Source organism: Apostichopus japonicus, chromosome 12 (assembly GCF_037975245.1).
Source record: "Apostichopus japonicus isolate 1M-3 chromosome 12, ASM3797524v1, whole genome shotgun sequence".
NCBI lineage: Eukaryota > Metazoa > Echinodermata > Holothuroidea > Aspidochirotida > Stichopodidae > Apostichopus > Apostichopus japonicus.
Window position 1 is genome coordinate 16,324,438 of NC_092572.1, and position 15,773 is coordinate 16,340,210.

Sequence of the window (15,773 nt, forward strand, 5' to 3'; positions counted from 1 at the left end):
ATATTTCATAAACATAGAGATACCTGCATCTACTATTGAGATGGTTGGGTGACAACAGACAGTTATTTTCTATAATGTTTCTATTATTTATAATATCAGCCTGGGGGCAGTTATTTAATGATACTAAGTAGTCACATGTACATATGGGATAAGCCTATGGCCTTTTTACTTCACACCAGGTGGCTATCCAATTCACACCAGTACATTCTTTTTGGACATTTTTTTTTAAACATTTGGAAGACCATTTCATCATGAGGGGAAAAAGAATTGATTTCTCCTAGATAAAAATAATAACCCCATCTTACTTTAGCCAGACAGGGCTTGAATCCATAGGTTTGCTTGACGACAAGTTCCCAACAAAAAGGAGTTGGCCTTCCATGGCTGATTGATTATTCACTTTACAATACCATGGCACCCCTGCTACCATCAATAAAATTTTCTTTAACTTTCATTTATTAACTAAACCTGATTTTGAATTAATTTTAAATAACTTAAATTTTACATTTTTGCCCTCAAGTTTGAAAAAGGAAACGATACTACCATAGCACAAACAACATACATGTGGAAAGGTTGCTCCCTTTCATTGCTGTCTCAATCACACACCCCCCCGCTCCGACTACCACACCCCACCAAATTATATACACGAAGAGTGCATTATTGAAAGTTTCTTTAAATATAGCCTTTTCATGCAGTAAACCTGTGCTGCTGCAAACTGAAAATTCAATTAAAAGATTCTCCCTCTTCACTTTCAACACTTTCATTTCTCCTTCTCTATCCTTCGCCTCACCACCCCCCCCCACCCCTGGTCCTTCCAACTATCATCCATAACTCCTGCCAATATCAAATTCAGTCACCTTAACATCCCCCCATAAAGTGTCAGTCAGTCAAGCACCACAATGTTTGTAGACCAAGAAATCAACACCCGAAACCCATTTTTAAAACTCTAAAGCCCCATCAAATAAAGATGCTGTTTTTTTCTTCTTTTTCTCTAAACAAGATAAACACACAAACACCAAATCCAAAATATATAAAATTCCAATTCCCATTTTGAATATTCTTCAAATTTTGTTTGCCAAGCCACGTTAAAAAAGTGAGTGTTATTCTTTTTGGCCTTCCCCCATCTTTGTGTTTGCATTGCAACAAGGTGTAGTTTTCTATACTAAAAAAAAACAAATGAAATCAAATAAAACTTAAATAAAAGATGATTACAGCACATGCAGGAGAAGAGTGAGAGCCCTCCCAAATACTACCGGCTTATGTATACAAAAGACCTTTTTTCCGAAATCCTTTTTCCGACATCGTGGCAATTTGAGAGTTACTTTTCACCCCCGCTCCACCATCCACGCAGGAACCCACCCAGACCCCCCTGCGGGGACGATTTATTCTGTTCCAGTTTCTCGTCCAAGGAGGGTAACTCTATATGGTTCAGAGCCATGTCAAAGAAGAGCGGTTTGCACGGTGACGGCTTAAAGTCCAGTGGAAATGTGGTGAAGTTGGGCTTGGCGGCCAGGTCCGGCTGGTTGGCGTTGTACCAGTCAAGCCATTCCGCCAGCGGTCGATTGTCCTTCAGACCGAGTTGCGCCATTCTTTTGCTGATGGAAGGTTCATTGGAATCTGAAAAATGTACGCAGAGAGGTTCTTGGTAAGCCATGGTATTTTTTTTAAAGTATTCTTGGGTGGAGGGTATTTTCTATGGGTGAGGATAATCTGGAGGGTGGGGGAAGTCAATTCAATTAACTGTGAGAAACGTCATTGAATTAGGAACCACCTAAGGCCTATTCTCATCTTTGTAGTAAGTTTGTCACCTTGAGCTACGTGACAGTTCATAAGTAGGGGGGGGTATATTCGAGTGGAATTTGGGATTCGAATCCCTGAATAGAGAAAGTTTACAAAAACTTGTTAATTTGCAGTCATTTTTTGTTATTGCTGTCACAAACAGAAATGGATACCCACTTTCTATTATTTGTAGATGACAGAGACTGGTTCAATCGCAGTCTACAAGGCCAGATAAACTCTTTATATTTTGGCTTTCAATTTCTTTATTCTGACAAATTTCGATAGTACAAAAAAACGGCAGTTTTGATCGGGCTTTTGATACTTCCTTGTGATCCCTGGACATCATACATTCAGCTACAAGCAAAAATAGCTATTGTCTGTCCTGTCCACCACAATAATCCTATTGTAATATTTTCAGACCCTAAGGGCTAATAGGTCTCTCCCCCCCACCCCCCCCCCCCCCAAAAAAAAGTGTGAAAAGGGATGGTGCTGCTTCCAACCGAATGAATCTTTTCACTCATTGTTTAACCAAAGAGAAAAATTTGGGAAAGAAAACAACAGATTATTAATATAAAGGCCATATTTCTCTGAATCATTGTCTATGCTCTGATGGAATACATTTGTTCCAGTAGCAGGGTTCAATTCCCAGGTTCCAAATGGACACGGCAGTTTAATCTGCATTTTCCTGATGATCAGACCCAAAAGAGAACATCGATATGTCTCTCCACCGTTATCCCAAAGAAGAACCCTTTCAGAAACTCAAGGGTACTAAAGGGATTTCTTCCTTTTGAATTAACCAGGGTCCTACACAAAATTAACAGGGTAGTAACATGATGGTCTCTGCCTGATTCCCCCTCCCCCCACCCAATTCTTTTCTTAATTTTTTGGTATTCATCCTTTCATATATAGTCCATCTTGCATTTTGCCTTTTGAAAAACAAGAATCCTTAATCTTCATCCAAAGCAGCAAAAAGTTTCTTTCCAAACACAGTAAATTGAATATTTTTATTATTATTATGATTATTATTATATTATTATTAAGTACATGGTCAATTCCATGGTGACTCGCGTGACATTTTTACTCAAATTCCTCTCTATTTGATATCATTTAACAAATAAAGAAATTACCTGGGAGAAAAGCATTAATGTAGCAGTGAATGTATGCCTTAATGCTTACAACAGTAGAGAAAAAATATTTATACCTCAAGTATTGGGGGTGAAATTGGCGAAAAACTAAACGTGACTCGCGTGACAGTTACTATTAGCAAAAATCAGAATGCACACACAAATGTTCGATTTCTTATGTCTTATTAAAATTTTTCCAATCACTTTTTATAATCATACCGAAGTTGAAAAATACCTCTACCTCAATTGCTATGCAACTTTGAAAAAAAGTTGTAACGCATGAAAATAACGATGAAGATGTATTGTGACTCGCGTGACAAGAAAACGTGACTCGCGTGACAAGTTCACTTTTCGGATATTTCTAGACCAAATGCAGTAGTGAATTGAGGGTACAGATCTTGCATAGTGAAATATAACATTCATTGGTCTAGAAAGTGTCCAAAAGGTACTTCCCTTGGGAATGTCCAGATGATATTATGTCCTTGAGTTACCTTCATGACTGCAGACAGTAGGTAATATACTGTACAGGTAGTACAGTTGTTCAGGGAATATATTTTGTCAATTAATATTTATAACAATATTTAGTCTGTTGAAGTCACTCATTTGAAAGTTATAGAAGAAACAGATCTATCAAAATGTGATTCAAATTACCATTCTCATTTGTCATATTTGAATAAACCAAAAGTGCAATATTTGAGAAGATACATTTGCTCATAGGATTTTGGGAATGATTGAGCAGTTAAGACCTTAAGGTTGTCAAGTCATAGCACATGGCATTGCCAGATACAAATGTAGATTATGTTTTAGTATAATACAAAAAAATCAATGACATGTGCTAACTTTCCAAATGTGGTGATAAAATAGGCATTATATTGCGAATAAAAATATTCATGATTTTAAATTCTGATATTTCAAATGAAATTATGATAATTAGTTGCATTATGTGTGCCCATATTATTCAAGTTGCCTAATTAAAGGGGAATGCATATGATATTTTTAATCAGTGATTCATTCATCAAACTAGATAACATCCCTGTAATTTTCACACAGTAAATAGGTAGAAACACTATCTTGATTTGACGTGACTCGCGTGACGTGACTCGCGTGACATTCATAAAGGGTGATTTTCTGCAAAATTTGAATATCTTCTGAAAAGGAAAATTCAGTAATCCTTTTGGTATCTATGTGAAGACTTGATATTCATTATTTTGGAGTAAAACTATTGTGCAGGCAAGGAGAAAAAAAGCAAAAACAGTCAATTTTGTGACTCCGTGACAGTAAATCGAGGGTGTTTACTGTTTTCTATTTACCACTGTTGTCTAATGCCTTGATATCAAAATAAAATTGAAGCTATTAAGTGAGCACTATGCTATAGCAAATATAATTAGTCCAACACACAGTAAATAGGTAGAAACACTATCTTGATTTGACGTGACTCGCGTGACGTGACTCGCGTGACATTCATAAAGGGTGATTTTCCGCAAAATTTGAATATCTTCTGGAAAGGAAAATTTAGTAATCCTTTTGGTATCTATGTGAAGACTTGATATTCATTATTTGGGGTAAAACTATTGTGCAGGCAAGGAGAAAAAAAAAAAAAAAAGTAAATTTTGTGACTCGCGTGACAGTAAATGGAGGGTGTTTTCAATTCACCACTATTGTCTAATGCCTTGATGTCGAAAAAAAAATTGAAGCTATTAAGTGAGCACTATGCTATAGCAAATATAATTAGTCCATAAAACTGATGATACCTATGATTACTATGTACAAATCTGCACAAAATGAAATTTCACTGTATTTTTCATAATTTAGTTACAACAGGAACCATTTGTTATAACTGACCCCATAATCAAACAAATGATGTTTCAGGGGTGAAAAAATTATTTTTAGTAACTACAAGTATTCTATTTATTGGAAACTCATACAATTTTAATGTACAATGATTTTAAATTTTTTGGTATGATGTTGACCTTATCATGGAATTGACCACATACCTAGAATGGAGGCCACCTGAGAAGAGTACTTCAAGCCGTTGATATCTTGTGCAAGAGTGTCCAATTCCTCTACCTCCACCTATTGATTAAATGAAACCAAAATCTAATCATGATGTCTTCCACATTAAGTTTTTAGGGAGTGTCACTACCCGACAAGCCCTATAGGTTTTTTTAGTACACTTCCTTTCACAAGTTTTGTTTCTTTTCTCCTTCTATGTCATATGTCATACTTATGTTAAAATAGAATAAAAATCAATAAATGAAATGAAATAAAAGGAATTAGTTACCTTTTTTTTTAATTTGAGTTTTGTTTTTGTTGTTGTTGATATCAAAACAAAAGGAGTTTAACCCCTGGTCGACCTGGCGAGAGGTCCTACGGGGGATAATAAGTTTGTTTTTTATAGAATAGAAATTTTCTTTTTTTTCTTGGAGAGGTTGTCTATGTTCAGTCAAGGAATTGCTGGTAAATGAAGTCTTATATATTTACATAGGACAGGATAGCCATAATCATACCCGAGGTCAGAGTCGAAGAGTCAATTAGGGAGGGATTTCTAAAGGAGAGGAATTTTTTAAGTACTGAGAATTGTGGAGACGGAGTGGTTTCTATTGTCTGGGTAGGGAGTGGTTGTGGTTTCTATTGTTTGATAACAATATAATCTGTATATATAAGTATACTTGGGCCTAGACCCATTTAGGAAAGGATTTTTTTAATGGAATGAGACTTTAAGTAGTAAAAATTGTGAATACAGAAAGGGTTTGGTTTTTGGGTAGTGAGTTGTTGCGACTTTGTATTTCAGGGGGAGGTCTTCAATCAAAGGGTCGTTCTCGAGGTTGTTTTTGTATAACTTGGTGTTGAATTCTTCAAGTCGGGTCAAAGTAGATTTTGTGTTTCCTGCACGGAGAACGTACAAAGTAGCAATATAGGTAGGGATTTTGAGTGCGAGTCGATAAGCTGTGGTGTGGATTCTGTTTAAAATTTGTTTATTGGGATTAGAGATGGTAAGCAGGGAGATTCTCCCGTAACTGAGAATCGGTTTTACTTTGGATTTATAGATTTGGATAATTGTTTTTGGAGGGAAGTTATATTTGTGTGAGAGGATTTGAATGGATTTAAGTTGGAACCAGCAGCGTCCTGCAGTTCTGTTACAAAGTAGATTAAACGATAATTTGCTATCGAAAGTGGTACCAAGGAAGGTTGCATTAGGAGTAGCAGTGATTGAGGTGTTGAAAAGATTAATTTTGGAAATATGGTTATGGTATTTTGAGTTTATTATGGAGAAATTGGCTAGGTTAGATTTTGAGGGATATATTTTTGTTCTCCACATCAAGCACCAATTTTCGAGATGTGTAATTGCTCTTTTAATATTTAGTTCCGTCATATAGATATTTTTACTGGTGCTCCAAATGGCTATGTCGTCAGGGTACTGACTATAGAACTTTGCATTCAGATAGAGGGGGGATGTTCAAATCATTAACAAATAGGGTGCAGGGGAGGGGGCTGAGAACAGCGCCCTGTGGAGTACCTGCATCAAGTGGAATAGGTTTTGATTGTTGGTTTTTGTAGCATATTTTGGCATTGCGCTCACTAAAGAAAGAGGAAAGAAGTCTGGTGTAATTGCAGGGGAGATTAAAGTTAAGTAGTTAAATTCTTATGCCGTTGTGCCAAGTTTTGTCGAACGCCTTTTCGGCATCAAGGAAGAGGGCAGTGGTATCATGTTTTTTTATGAAGCCGATGCGAATTTCTTTGGAAAGGTGGAAAGTTTGGTTTATTGTAGATTTGTGTGCGCGGAATTAGCCTGATTGATACGGGCAAAGTGATTAATTTGCTCAAGGTGGTTTCTGGTGCGGTTATCTATAATTCTTTTGAAAATCTTACCTAAGGCTGGTAGGAGACTAATTGGTTGATAGTTTTGAATTTTGGTGTGTCTTTACTTAGTTTCGGTATTAAAATCATTTTGGCGGATTTCCACAGGGTTGGGAAATGACCCAGTCTAAGGAGTTTGTTAAATAATGGGAAAATATGAGAGTTAATGAATATCGGAGGCCGACGGAGGGGAATCTTTTAGCATTAGGTCATTTATGTTGTCAAGACCAGGGGAGGAGGCATTTTTGCATATTCAGTGGCACTATACCAATCATTTATATCTATTTCTTTGAGTAGAGGGATGTTTTTGTTGAGACATCCTTAGAAGTTGGGGATAAAGCTGGTTGCATTACAGACAATTGTACGGTCTATTTTGTGTTGGAATCTGTTATCGTATGGAGGGCCATCTAAGATATTGAATATAGTTTTCAAGTATGATTCACTAAGCTTTATTTGGTCTTAAGTTTTTGTGATGAGGTTACCTACTTTATCTCTAAGGCATTCGTCTGTATTACCTGTGTTTGGGTTGTAATGGGTTTATGATATTTTTTTTATTTTTCCAAAAGTGTTTTGGGTTTTTGTCATTAATGATTGAATCGCATTTGTTTTGGATTTGGTTTTGGTTGATCGCCGATATTTGTCTATTTATTTGTTTTTTAGGTTGGTTAATTTAGGTTCTTAGAGTTGGATCTGGGGAGATCATATAGGTCGACGTCTGCGTTATTTAGTGTAAGAATATTCCTATTTAGTTTTGGATTTCTGTTTTGTTTTTAATGGGCAGTGTTGTTTGAAGGTATTAAAGATATGTTGGGCAATGCTGTCACAATATATGCCGATGTAATTTAGCTTGTTGTTGTGGTAATTGGCAATAGTGTTGTTTGTTATGATCCCTTTTTAAATGATGTCCAGTCTGTTTTATTGTAATTATACGTTAATTTGTTATTTTGGATGCGACTGAGGTTTATGTCTAGCTCAAAAAGGAGTGGAAAATGGTCACTGATTAGGTCATCTTCTAGGATTTGAATCAAATGAGTTTTAGTTGCAAGGTGGCTTGAGGTTATGGCGTAGTCAAGTAGTTCAGTATTATAGTTTATTGCGTTTATCCTAGTTTTCGTATTTTGGTTAGTTATTGTTAAGTTGTGTTTATCACATATTTCTAAGAGGGATATGCCTTTTTCAGATATTTTGGTGCTACCAAAAATGATGTGGTGGGCATTTAAATCTCCTAGTAGTATTGTATTTTTATTAGAACTTTTTTTGATTGTGGATATGGGCTCATTTGGGGACTATAATAGCTAATAATGTGGAGAGGTTTATTGTCTCTTTCGAGTACAATTTCAATTGTTTGGGATTGTTTGGGAGGAGGGTGGCTTTGAGGTTGTTTTTTTCAGCAATAAGTACTACTCCCATAGAGCGAGAGATATCGTGTCTGAAAGTTTGGTAACCAGGGATGCTAAGGGGGGAATTTTTATTTAGTTTAGTTTCGTTTAACGAAATGATATCCGGGGAGTGGTTGGCGAATATAGTAATTAGGAGGCTTAATTTTGGAAGGATACTGTTGATGTTTAGGTGGAGGAACTTGACCGAAGGAGGGAGTGTGCTTGTCATGTAGGTGATTGAGGAGGGCTAAATATTGAAGGATGGTGGAGACGTTCCATAATTACAGTTTCTGGGATATTTTAGTTTAGGTGTTTTAGTGCTAACACGGTGGCGTAACTGGCAAGGTCGTCAGATTTAATATCAATGTTGGCTTTTTGGAAGGTGTATTGTACTAATGCAATTACAAAGGTTGCGATATTAAGTTTTTTTTCAGTGACGATTTTATTTGTTATTTCAATTTTAGGAGTAAAATTGGTTACATTCGCGTAGGTTCTTTGTTCTTGTTGTTTGTTATTATTTTCAGTTTTAGCTTCTTTAAATTTTGGGCATCCTTTGTTAAGGGCGACATGAGTCCCTGAGCAATTGGCACATTTTGGGTTTTCTTTTGGTTTGGGACAGTCTTTAACTCTGTGGTTTTCGCCACATCTAAGACATCTGGTTTGATTTTTGCAAGTATGGTGGGTGTGTCCAAAAAGTTGACATTTGAAACATTGAGTGATTTGGGGGGGTTCGTGGTATTCTTCTGTTTGGTGTTTAGAGTATCCTAAGTAGAAACCTTGTTTGATTAGGGATTGTTGAGGCTCTTGTTCTTCAAACGTCATTTTTACTTTCCAAGTTGTATTGTTTGTGGCATGACTAATGAGTCTTTTAGTTTGTATTGGGGTGTATTCTTGGTCTTTGAGTTCTTGTTCAATATCTTTGATTTGAATTTCAGGGTTTATGCCACAGTCTACTATGGAGAAGTTTCTTTGTCATACTTTTTGGGGGATTCTTGGTTTGGGGTTGCCTAGTTTAGTCTTTTCAGGAGGATATTTGCAGATTTAGGGTCATGGGGGTGATTAGGATGTCGTTACTACGAAGACGGTTTATATTTGAGATCATGGCATTTGGTTTTTCTTCATTGATTAGTTTAGCAAGTGTTTATTGGGTCTTTTGATAGTTCTGGTAAGATTCCTGATACAATGATTGTTTGAGCGGACTTTTTGGTGGTTGGTTTGGAGTTAGGAGATGGGTTTATTTCAACGTAGATTGGACGTTGTCTTTTTCTGCTATTTTTGTACAGGGATCCAGTCATTAATGTCTATGTCAAAATCGGAGAGGTTTAGGTTTTCGACTAGGGGGGCGGTTATAGGTGGGTAAGGGGTTGTCATATTGGCAAAACAGCCCCTCCCTACGGGTTTTAAATGGCTTCTATACAATCAAATTGATCATAAACTTCACTTACCAGAAAGAATTAGTCTCCAGCCTAAGACGGCGGACGGAAAGAATAGGAACTCCTTCTGAAGACACACACTATGAATCGAAAGTGTACTCGGCAGCGTTGTGTTGGTATCCAAGGACGCGTACGTTTTGTAAATGGCGAGTAAGTCATAGAGTGAAGGATGATGGGGTGGCGCTATGTCAAAAAGCTAACTGTTGACCAACATAATCCACAGAACCCTAAGGAAAGGAGAGGAATGCAAAATAAATTAGCCAGTTTTCTTCAAAGTAACTCTCGTACATTTAGCACAAAACATTAAACACTAATTAGCAACTAATTCCAACAAATTTTAGGTTGTGATTGAAACTTTACTGGTGGAAACAATTAAATATATATTACATTTTTATGAACCTTTCTTTCTTATGACTAACCTTGACTGTATAATGCAGCTTTCCAGCTTAGCTGGTGTTTTTCCATCAAATCAGCTCATCTTTGAGTTTTCTGATCTTGACAACAATCAACTGTCTTTTTAATTTACCACAATCCAGACCACACTAATTGGCAACTCTTTCCAACAATCTAAGGCAACAATCATCAATTTAAGACAACCAAATTACTAATTACTAAATAATATATTACATTTTTATGAACCTTTCTGTCTTATGACTAACATTGACTGTATAATGCAGCTTTCCAGCTTAGCTGGTGTTTTTCCATCAAATCAGCTCATCTTTGAGTTTTCTGATCTTGACAACAATCAACTGTCTTTTTAATTTACCACAACCCAAACCACACTAATAGGCAACTCTTTCCAACAATCTAAGGCAACAATCATCAATTTAAGACAACCAAATTACTAATTACAAAATGATTCCAACAAACTAAGGCACCGGGTCTCATTAATTTAGCACAAAACAGACCACACTAGTTAGCAAATCATATCAATAAACTAAGGCAAAACTTATAAATTTAATACAAACACACCACACTAACTACCAACAAATTATCACAGTACTCCTCTTCAATTTAGCACAAACAGACCACACTAATTAGCTACTCATTCCACCAATCTATTGGCTCTTTAATTTATCACGAAACAGACCACACCAAAGTACCGACCGACTGGTTCCAACAGGCTAAGGCACCGTGTCTCGTACATTTAGCACTGATCTTGACAAGCAACTGTTGAGAGGACAAGACTGATGTTCATGATACTGGCTTACACTGATGTTTCCCTTGAAACTTAATTTTTCTCCAATTTCTGTTAAATCACCTCCAGATAACACTTCCAGATATCTCTGTAGAGGACAAGCTTGAAGGATCTTCTCGTATTTGGTGGAGTTGAGATCTTTACCAAACAGAACGTTTCCTCTTACAGTATCATTTTGGATCCAAGCTTGTTGAGCAACATAGGCCACAGATCTCTGATGAAAGGAGAGGAATACAAAACAAATTAGTCACTTTTCTTCAAAGTAACAGCAAAAGTAAAAAAGTCAAACCCTGTTAACAACCAAACTGTCAGCCGTGAGACAAAACATGTATACTCTTCTAGAGGGGCAATTTGTGAAAGAAATGGAATTTTATGGTCAGATCAAAGTTATTGGACACTGGTTTGAACAACTCTCAAAAAAGACCTCACTAAATACCAACTCGTTCCATCAAACTAGGTACAATGTCTTATTAATTTTAGACAACCAAAATACTTATTACAAATTCATTCCTACAAACTAAGGCAACAGGTTTCATTAATTTAGCACAAAACAGATCACACTAATTAGCAACTCATATCAATAAACTAAGGCAGAACTTATCAATTTAATACAAACACACCACACCAATTAACGACTGGTTCCAATAGGCTAAGGCTGAGGTCTTATACATTAAGCACAAAAATGTCTCCTACATTTCTAATTAAAAACTAATACCAATAAACTAAGGCACCATGTCTCAATAATTTAGCACAAAAACAGACTACATTAATTAGCATCTCATGCCTATAAACTAAGAAACTAATTAGCTTCATTTTGATGTTGTCATGGTTGCTTGGAATGAGTGGAATGTGTCACTCTGTACAAACTATATCATGGAACTTGTTCAGCCTTTCTGTAAGAATAGTAGTTTAGCACAAAAAAACAACATCAAATACCGACTGGTTCCAACAGGCTAAGGCACCATGTCTCATACATTTAGCAAAAAAACAAGAACACACCAAATACCCACTGGTTCCAACAGGCTAAGGCACCGTGTCTTGTACATTTAACACAAAAACTGACCACACCAAATACCAACTTGTTCCAACAGGCTAAGGCACCGTGTCTCGTACATTTAGCACAAAAACTGACCACACCAAATACCAACTGGTTCCAACAGGCTAAGGCACTGTGTCTCATACAATTAGCACAAAAACACACCACACCAATTACCTTTTTCAATAGGCTAAGGCACTGTGTCTCGTACAGTTAGCACAAAAACAGACCACACCAAATACCGACTGGTACCAACAGGCTAAGGCATCGTGTCTCCTACATTTAAAAATGATCTTGACAACAATCAACTGTTGAGAGGACAAAACTGATGTTAATGATACTGGCTCACACTGATGTTTTCCTTGAATCTTACTTTTTCTCCAATTTCTGTTAAATCACCTCCAGATAACACTTCCAGATCTCTCTGTAGAGGACAGGCTTGAAGGATCTTCTCGTATTTGGTGGAGTTTATGATCTTTCAACCACTTGTTCTAAACCTGATCCAGCTTCATCACAGACATCCAAGACTCACAATTTTCCTTCAATTTTCTTCATCTTCTTCTTTCACCTGAGACAGTATTGTAAAAGATAAGAAGATATTGGAAAGCAGATAGACATTGCAACTAGATTCATTTTTATACACTCACTCCCTTCCCTCCCCCTGACTACCTTAACAACCCTGACTGCTGCCTCATTGATATAACTATGTATAAACAAATGTATATGATTGTGGTTTAATGGCAGAAATAAACGAAACAAATACCAGAGCTTAAATATTTCTGTGTTACTATAGTAAACTGCATACCCAAACGGAAGCATTACAGAATCTTCAATGTCTCAGACCTCCAGCAGGATGTTACAGTCACAGTTCATGGAGTCTCCTTGTGAATCAGTGTGGCCAATGCAATGCTGTAAAGACAAATATCAAAGCAATATGTACAGTATATATATACCTTTGGTGTGAAATAAATTTTAGTATTTTTATTAAAGTAGTTTTACATAAGATCATCTTCCAGTCTGCGTATGCAGATACCTTTTTGATGAATGTTTACATGAAACATGAATAAACTGTACCTCTTTTTGTTACTAAGTGCCTGTTTATTTTAAATACTTGCAATATGACTCTTTAATGAACCTTACTAGACATTGCTATCAAACCTATGGAGTACTTCGTAAAATGCCAAAACTTCCTTTGATACATGTATATTGTTCACTATAATGGTCAAGCTGATTGAAAGGAATGAATTCAACACAATTTGAGAACATTTCATCAGCCAAACAATTTGGAGAGCATGTACTAGTTTAAACAAACTTAGCAAGCACATTCATGAGGAACTGGAAAATTGAAAAATGTCTGAAATAAACATCATTCTTGAAATGAGAAACTTGACAAGTGAAATAAGGACCGACACTTAAGCTGCAACATGTACACTTAGCAAAGATGAAAACTGGCTTTTCAGCCAATACTCAAGTACCAACAACATATTAGTATATTCATGGTAAACCCTCATGTGCTTCCATGACTTCTAGCACCTGTGTAATAATATTCTATATCAACAAGGACAGAGATACTATATCTTGTACTTATCTCTCAATACTCTTAATATGTGTTTACCATGAGTTGTGTTCCTCACAACTTTCAATCAATGTTTTCAAATTAAAAACCAAATTAAAGACAATTACTCAACAATGAGAGGTTGACTTAGCAAAGTTTGAATTCGGTTTAATAATAATCAGTTTCAGTGAAACAGTTCTGCAGACCATAAAATCATGCCATAAAATAGGCATCAAAAGAAGGCTATGATCTGATAAAGATATGCCGAGAGTTGGACCAATACTGTTAAGCCTAGCTTCAGGTCAAAATTATGCTAGTTGATCAAATTAATACATGTATATCAATTTAGTTGCCTATGCTAGGTAACATCAGCTTTCATGGAGTTTTCTCCATATTTGAACCATCACTAACATCAATTAGACCACAGAGCTAGGCCTAATTGCTTGAGAATTTCATTTTACAAAGTACTGTTGCTTGTATAAGAAGCCTAGGATAGGCTAGTTCGTCCTCATCTCTATCTAGCCTTCGCTTTGGTAGGCTAGCCTAGGTTTCCCATTATCATTTGGTGGTAGGCCTAGCCTGGGGCCATTTGTTCTCTCCCCTAACAACGTTATTTTCCTCCCACTTAAAAGTTGAGTAACTTACCTCCCCTACATCATAGGGGAGTCAAGTACATTTTCACTGGAAACTAACATTTCCAGGGGAGTTAACTAAGGTTTTTCATGGGAGGCATATTGGCTAGGCTATGTGGAAAGAATAGATGTTGTAAGTGGAATAACTGTAAGGAAAGATTTAAAGGGAGAAAGGTAAAGTTAAGGGTGAAAAATAACATGGTTAAGGAAACTAACATACTATTTTCAAGGGAGGAGGACTGTTGTTCTGTAGGCTCTGACTGCATATTCTTGTAGAGTAAGCTAAAGAAAGTTGTGATAGTATGAAAATAGAAAATGTGACCAGGTATCTTCCTTGTGTAACTGTTCAGTGATTGGAAGAAAAAAAATGTTTGTGAATAGGCCAGATTGTTTGCATAGGATTGTATGCGAACATGGGGTAATTTACATGCGTGGAATTCATAGTGGTAATGGGTTGTTTGCTTGTATGGCATTCATTGTGGGAATGAAATAACATAGACAATTTAGCCTATACAGTAGGTATGCCCTCCTTGGTTCCTCTCCTTGTTTTCCTATTTACCAGTGCCTTCAATTACTACAAGTACAAGTGTCTCTTTGAAATATGTTCCTTTCTTTCACCAAACTCTCCTAAATCACAAGACACATTTACTACGTACGGTTGCTTCACTACCTAAATTAATTCTTTCCACAGCCAAGCCGTCTTTCTTTCCTCCCCTGAAAAACGTTGGTTTCAACCCCTAAAAATAATTTCAGGGAGGAAACTATTGTTTTTATTCTTGAAAGTTGGAGAAGAAACCAACGGCCTTGCCTGTCATGATGGAAAAAAAAAAGGAAAGAGAGAGAGCTTTCATCCTAAGCTAATTTGTCCGGCTGCGAGTTAGTTTCTTGAGGATGTGTTACTGTTAGTGTTAAGTGCTAGATGGCATAGCCTAGGCTACTGTATGGTAGGCTGTACTAGCCTTAACCAGAAAGTAATTAGGCCTAGGCCCAACCAGCTAGGTCTAGTATTTTGTCGGAAGATATAAAGTGACTTACTTTACTTACGTTAATTGTCTAGTGAATATCATATTAGGCCTAGATTAGCATTCCATCTAGTATAGACGCCAGAGCCTACGTGAGCTAGCCTATCGTTAGGCCTAAGCGATACTATTATATGATAGGCTAGCGTAATTTCTCACGCTCGCTGACTCAAACAATGTGAAGTACTAACTTGCTCCACAAACCTAATACACAACCTTCGAGCTGGCGAATATATCTGCCATTCACATTCTTTGGCAGTTACCCCCCATACAGAATAGGCTACAAATTACAATTACGTTTGAATTGCCAACGGCTGCCAGGAAGCGAACTGCACTGCTCGTGTAACCTTTCGTGAGCTTTATATACAGATCCATAGAAATGTACAGATCATAATTCGCGCTCCGTTGCTTAACCTTTGACCACGACCGTGTGCGTCTATGGCAAGCCATGTGGGACAAACACCGCATAATATATCAACGTATTAATTGAAAAAAAAATAAACTAGCAATGACATGCTAGATGCATATCCATTTGCAATCATTACATTTACAACGAAACAATTCAAATGGTCTCATAACATAGGCCTAAGGTCATTAAACATGTTGGTCAAGATAATTTATTGAGTTCGCTGCGAATCTCGTCAGAAAAGTTGTTTTAATGACCAATATATCATTACCCGAATGGGTTGGTCTGGCATTAGGCCTAGGCGGGACAGTAGGCCTACCGTCATGCATGATCAACCCGGGGGGGGGGGGGGAGGCG

At 36.8% G+C, this 15,773-nt stretch overlaps 1 long non-coding RNA gene across 3 annotated transcripts; it reads right to left on the reverse strand.

Annotated features, from left to right (window-relative positions):
- Nucleotides 1–15,772, reverse strand: LOC139977977 (uncharacterized). Of its 3 annotated transcripts, none has more exons than XR_011796858.1 (6): nt 15,308–15,772; nt 12,610–12,713; nt 12,178–12,372; nt 9,583–9,797; nt 4,895–4,973; nt 1–1,614 (listed from the first exon to the last, which is right to left on the reverse strand). It is a non-coding gene; the product is annotated as an uncharacterized lncRNA (long non-coding RNA). The 3 variants fall into 3 exon arrangements; XR_011796857.1 differs by having other exon boundaries at nt 15,202–15,331; XR_011796856.1 differs by having other exon boundaries at nt 15,215–15,314.
- Between the last annotated feature and the right edge of the window lies 1 nt (nt 15,773).